Source organism: Canis lupus, chromosome 26, assembly GCF_048164855.1.
Source record: "Canis lupus baileyi chromosome 26, mCanLup2.hap1, whole genome shotgun sequence".
In the NCBI taxonomy this organism is placed as follows: domain Eukaryota; kingdom Metazoa; phylum Chordata; class Mammalia; order Carnivora; family Canidae; genus Canis; species Canis lupus.
In genome coordinates this window covers 35,625,325-35,632,121 of record NC_132863.1, presented here as the reverse complement: position 1 = coordinate 35,632,121, position 6,797 = coordinate 35,625,325, and positions in this window count along the sequence as shown.

The window sequence follows — 6,797 nt, the reverse complement described above, 5'->3', positions numbered from 1 at the left end:
ATGAGGACTCTCCTGCTGGGACAACAGAGGGACAGACCAGAGAACCAAGAGGAAATGCACTAAGATGTATCAAGTAACTGTTCCTAGGGCGTCCACCATGCCCTCTGCCCAGTGAGAACTGCTAGAGGTACAGAAGTCATTAAGACACGGTTGCTGTCCTCAGTGAACTTCTGCAGGGCATTTTAATCCACTGGGTTCCCTGGGAAATAGACACAGAGCTGGAGATCAGTGTGGAGGACCTTGTTTAGAAAGTGCTCTGGGCGGGGGGGGGGGGGGGGGGGGGGGACGACACCTGCAGAGGGGAGGAGAAGGAGATGGGTTTGGGCAGGGGGAGGAGTCCAGCTGTGAGAAGGTCCTGACAGAGAGCTCTGGAGAGGGGATAGCCCTTCAGACTTATCCCACGTTGGGGTGAGAGATTTGGACCTTTGCACTTCCACATTGATCGGTCACTGGCAGTGGGCCTACCCTGAAAGAAGGCATGGCTTTGTGTGAGGCAGTTGCCTTCCAATTGAGACAATCTCCAAAGAGGGCTGACTCTTGAGAGCTATCTTCCAGCCAAGATCCCAGTAGCTGGGGCAATCAGTCTTTCAATCCCAGAGGGGGATCTGAGCAGCCCTTCATAGCATCCATCACTGCGAGGGCCATAGCCTGACTTCAGCTGACTTCAGAGATGACCAGAAATCTTTGAAGAGGGAAGCAACATCACATGTATGTGCATATATGCATTTTTCTGGGGGAGTCTCTTTGACCTCCAAAAGAATAAGAACTACTGGTCTTGGGAAAGCCAAGCATATGCAAAACTTTAAAACAACATAATCAGAGATGCAAACTATAGGTACTCAATAAATAGGAATGGGTGGATTGATGGATGGATGGATGATGGTTGGATGGATGGATGGATGGATGGTGAATGGATGGATAGGTAGATGGATGGATGGATAGGTGGATGGATGGTTGATGGATGATGGATGGATGGATGCCATAATAGAAGAATGTATGGGAGGGACAGAAAGGGGAGCGACCAATTCTGCCTGGGGCAAGAGGAGAGCAAAGATTCTCAGGAGGAGCTGACCCTTTTGAACAGAGTCTTGAAGTCTAGGAGTTGCCAAGCTGACAAAGGGAGAAAGGCTATCAGGCAAGGGAAAGAGCAGATGCGAAGACACAGAGGTATGAATGATTTCCTTCCCTCTTGCGTCCACCACTAGGGGTCCAGGTTATTAGCCACCCATTTTCCAGATGAGAAACAAGCTCTGAGAGGCCAGGTGACTTGCCCAAGGTCACTCACCTAGCTCCTCATCACAACAAGGAGCCACGGCCACCGGGACTCACACCTCCCAGGGCCGGCTGTCCACAGGGTGGCCCCCTGGTTAGAATGCCAACAGTCTCACTACCCTCTTGGGACTAGACCCCTCTGGTTAGGGGTGTCAAAAATGGCCCTGGACTGGCAGAGGGGCTGGCATGGGGCAGCCTCCCGCTGGCAATATTTTGCTCTGGGAGGAATCCCCCACTCAGCCAAAGCCTCCCGTCCTGTTCCAGGGCTGCCCCATGAATTAAACATGCCCCCGTGGTTAACTCGGTAATGCTTTTATTAATAGTTAATTACTCAACGCGCACTGGGGAAATGAGAGTCGCTCAGGCCTCGTAAATTAAGGCAGTGATCTTGTGAAGGAAGCCAATAGGAGTTCATTACCCAGCCCCTCCCGCCGCTGCCCCTCCGGGCTTGCCACTTAGCGGAGCTAAACGAGCTGTGCGCTGAGGGGGGACAGGGCCTCTGGGTGGAGGTGGGAGGCAGAGGGGGCTCTCTCCCTCCCCTGGTGTCCGCGGAGGGACCGGCCCACGGGCTGAGGTGTCCCCCAGGGCAGTGGCGCCTGGTCGTGGGCCTGTGTTCCCTGTCACTGCTGGGGACCCCCAGGGGGGTCAGGCGACCTAGGCCAGGGTGGGGCTCCCTCAGCCCAGGCCGAGAGGAGCAGAGCCCAGGCAGCCTCGCAGCCACCCTCCCCCACCGCGGCCTCTTTCACAAATGCCCAGACTTCTAGGTTTTTGTTGTGGCTGAAGCCAATTTCCCGTCCTGATTTTGCAGCTGAGCTGGATAAGGGGCCTGTTCTAACCTGGTTTGGCTCTTCTAAATTTAACTTGGCCCGTGTATTGTCTCCCAGGAGATGAAGCCCCTCTGTTTCTCTTCCTGGGAGACTGGAGCCAGCACCTGCTCTGAACCTACTATGTGCAGGTTCAGATAAACCGTTGTGATTTATCCACATGAGCTGTCATGTTTAGCCCTGACTTTGAGCCAGAGACACCCCCCGACCCTGGGTCTCCGTTTCTTTATCTGAACACAGAACGATATTACCTGGGTCAGGAGTATTCCATGAGGGAACAGGAGAGTGCCCAGCACTGGCCTCATGGGGGGAAGGCTCTCTGAGCGGCAGCCACGATCCTCCCCAACCATGTGCCATCTTACAGATGAGCATGTGAGGGTTTACATACGCGCTTTGTCTTACCTGAGGATCCAGAACTTCACAATGCCAAAGTTCACCACTTTCCTTCAGTGGAGGCAATGTGGGGAGCCAGTCACCCCTCTAGAAGACCACATCAGCCAAGTCCCAGGAAAAAGATCTGGGAAAGATCTGCCCTTCTGTCCCCAGGTCACAGAGTCTCACTAAGGCAGTATGGGGTGGGACCCAGGAACATGGGCTCTGCAGTGGAGCCGGCCCCAGTCCAAATCCTGCCATACCAGCTAGCTGTCACATCAGCCCCTTGAGCCTCAGTTTCCATTTCTGGCAAAATGGGTTCATGGTAACATCTACCTTCTTGTGAGGCCCTAAGGATTTCTGTTTGAAAGCGTGTGGCACCCAGCAGCATTCTCTCAGAGCTCCCTGCACCTGGGTTTCTTTATATGTAACCTGGGAAGAGCAAAATCCCTCCCTCACTGGCTTGTTGGAGGCCCCACAGAGATAATGGGCATCAGTGGGCCTTGCCAGCAGGAAAATGTAAAATAAGAGGAGCTGCTGGTGCTAATGGTCAAGGTCCCACAAAGGCAGGGTTTTTAGGAGAGCCTTGGGCGGTCAGACACTGCCCCGGGTGGATGCAACGACCTCTGGCCTGATGAGGACTGTCCTGGGTCAGGTGATGCAGAGGGTTGGGGACAGATTGCCTCTGATACACACGCTGCCACCAGCTGCTTTGCACACAGAGACCAGCCTCTGCAGTGACCCCCAAACTGCCAGAGCCACAGGCAGGCAGAGTCTGAAGCGGGAGATTGAAGCCTCCCCCGGTTAGGGCGCACGAGTCACTGAGGAGTGCGGCTCCAGGTTCATATATAATATGTAGCGTCAGATTTAAATGTCACTGCTGCAGGCGGCTGACCCGGGTTCCCACACAATGGGCCGCCAGGGGCGCCTACGCCGCCTCTTCATCTTCCTGGCGGTAGCTGACCAAAGGGAGGGGGATTTGGTTTCTTAAAAAACTAAACAGTTGTTGAGCACTCTGGCGTTGCCTGGGCAACAGCTGAGGGGGAGAGAGAAGCATCTTATTGTTTAAAGTTATTCTTGCTCGATTTCAAAGGGCTGCTATGGAAAAGACCGCATTCTCCAAGCAGCCTGGCTGGTCCCCTCTTCCCCCTGCCCGGCTCCTGCCCTCCCTCAGCCCCAGCCCCGCTTCCCAGCCAGAGGTCATGGCCATGCTGGACATCAGGGCCCCAGAGACAAGTCCCCTCCTGGACTCTGTGCTTTCATACCCAGGCCCAGTGGAGCATGTGCAGAATAAACACACCAACAACACACTGGCAGGGAGGACCGGCCCTTTCCCCAGCCATGGGGCTGCTTTCACAGCCCTCCCTGACCTGGGCATACAGACATCAGTGGGCTCAGTGACTTAGGAGTAGTAAGCTTGCAGTAGTGCCTGAACTTGTGGGGAGAGGGTCTTGGCCATGCAGCTGATTCCAGAGGTGGGCGTCTTGGTTTTCAAGCCCAGACAGGGGCAAGATAAAGGTGGCTGTGCTGGGTCGTTGCTTGGAGGCCACGGCTGAGTGTAGCCGCCAGGATTATTCAAGACCAGACCAAGTGGCATCCCATGGCCCTCTGCCCCCCATGCGACACGCTATTGGCATTGTTTACTCTTCTTCCTTCTCCATGAGACTGTCAACTCCCTGACAGCAGGGCAGCATCTATTCATCTCTGTGTATTCTTGTGAGTGTCTCAAATCCTTTCAGGACCAAAGCAAATGCTGGAAAGCCAGATGAGATGTACATATATTTTTAATTTAAAAATGTTTAGCTAGTAAAAAAAAAAAATGTTTAGCTAGTGAACACATACACATGAGGCAGAGTTCAAAGGGTTCGAAAGGAATAAATACTCATGTTTCCTGATGCCTAATCTCCCTCCGTGAAGACAGTCATGGTTTCCAGCTTCTGATGTAGCCTTCCAGAGATACTCTGCTCACCTAGAAGTAAATAGGCATCAAATAAAATATACTATTCACATCTCTAACTCCTGTGTCTAGCACAGGGCTCAGTACACAGAAGATGCTTGATAGAAGTTTGTCAGATACGTGGATGCATAGACAAACGGATGGATGGATGGATGGATGGATGGATGGATGGATGGATGGATGGATACATGGATGCACAAACAAAAGGATGGATGGATGGATGGATGGATGGATGGATGGATGGACAGATGGTAAGATACGTGGATGGATGGGCAAATAGAAAGATGGCAGGTGGGTAAGCAGGTGCAGTTCCTGTACTGTTCATTCTCTTTTTCCCCAGATAATCTGAATTGCCCCGTAAGAATTTCCTTGACAGAAAGATAGAGGCCCAGCATCAGACATGTTGAGCCTGAGGGGCTTGTGTTATTCAGATGGATACATTCAATAGGCAGTCGTGTTGTGGTTGTATCAGGTGGGAATTTTATTCTGCTAATAACAGAGATCCAACTGCAGTGGCTTAAATCCACAAAGGTTTTCTTTTCCTCATGATGAGAAGTTTTGATAGAGGTTCCGTCTTCAGGGATATCAGAGTTGAGGTTACTGTCATGTCTTTGACCTTACCTTCATGGTCTCTAAAAAGCTGTTGGGGGAAGCGGCTCCAGCCATCACTACCAGGGGGAGCCAGCATAAGCTAAAGTGCACAGACGTGAGAGCTCACGGCTCGCTCTGTCTAAGACCTGATGGCTCTCACCTCAAAATATTTCCAGGATGGAATCACCTCTCCCACTCCCACCCTGGTCCAAGACGTCACCATCTTCCTCCTGAAAGACAGCAGAGGCCTTGCTCCTGGTCTCCTGCTCCCCTCCGACCCACTGCTCAGTGCTCATCCAGAGTAACCCCCTAGTCAATAAATTGGAATGCATTGTCCCCTACAGTAGCTTCCCACACCACTCAGAATGAAACCCCAAGGCTCGGGGATCCCTGGGTGGCGCAGTGGTTTGGCGCCTGCCTTTGGCCCAGGGCACGATCCTGGAGACCCGGGATCGAATCCCACATCAGGCTCCCGGTGCATGGAGCCTGCTTCTCTCTCTGCCTGTGTCTCTGCCTCTCTCTCTCTCTCTGTGACTATCATAAATAAATAAAATAAAATAAAAAAATTAAAAAAAAAAAAAAAAAAAGAAACCCCAAGGCTCACCAAGGCCTGTGAGCCCTTGCTTGGTGCGGCCCCCACCCTCCCCATCCTCCACCCTGGTGGTCACTTTGCTCCAGCCACACTGGCCTCCTGGCTCCTTCCCACTCAGAGCCCTTAGACTTGCTGCTCCCCTGGCCCCCTGCCCCTGCCCAGAATGAACTTCACTCAGAACTTTTGTGTGGCAGCTCCTCTGCCTCCTTTGGGTCCCTGCTCAAATATTTCCCCAGAGAGACCTCCTGACCCTTCTACCTACACTCTGCCCCTCTGCATCATTCTGTACTCAGAGACTTAACCCATTTGGGAACATGAGTCCTTTGGCATCTAGTGAAGCCTATGGACCCCTTTACAGAATAACATGTTTTGTGGTGTTTTTTTTTTTTTTAAAGATTCTATTTATTTATTCATGAGAGACAGAGAGAGAGAGAGGCAGAGACACAGGCAGAGGGAGAAGCAGGCTCTCTGCAGAGAGCCCGATGTGGGACTCGATCCCAGAACCCCGGGATCATGCCCTGAGCCAAAGGCAGATGCTCAACCACGGAGCCCCCCAGGCGTCCCCAGAATGATGTGTTTAAATGTGTAACAGAAAATACATAGACTCACAAAGGAAGTCAATGATATTGAAATAGAGTTTTCAAAATATTTACAAAACAAATGTGTGATAGAGTACTATATGTGCTTCTTTATTAACGCATTACATAACAAGAGCTAGCGGCAGTTCTATTAACTGTCACAATTTTGAAGCAGTGATGAGTATCAATGATATTTTGAAATGTCGACAACAACTGTAATGTGATAGGAAATATCTGATTTCTGCTGGTGACAAAGTCACAGGCATCGCTAATACTCCTGCAGTGTGTTGCCAACATTTATAATTGGAGAGAAATGCTGTATTTCAGTGAGAGGTTAGTGAAATAAAAATGTAATTTTCCCCCTTTAACTTCACTGACCCCCTGAATTCTGCCTATGAATTCCTTGGAGGAGTCTGGTTTAGTTTTGTTTTGTTTTTCTTAAAAAGCCCCTCTCTCTGTCTGACATTACACATTTGTTTGTTAACTTGCTTTACTGTCAGTTCCTCCCAGGAGGGCAGAGATTTTTATCTGTTGTGTTCTCTGCTGTATCTTCAGTACCTAGAACACTGCCAGGCACCGAAGTGATCAAGAAATATTTTTTAAAATAAATG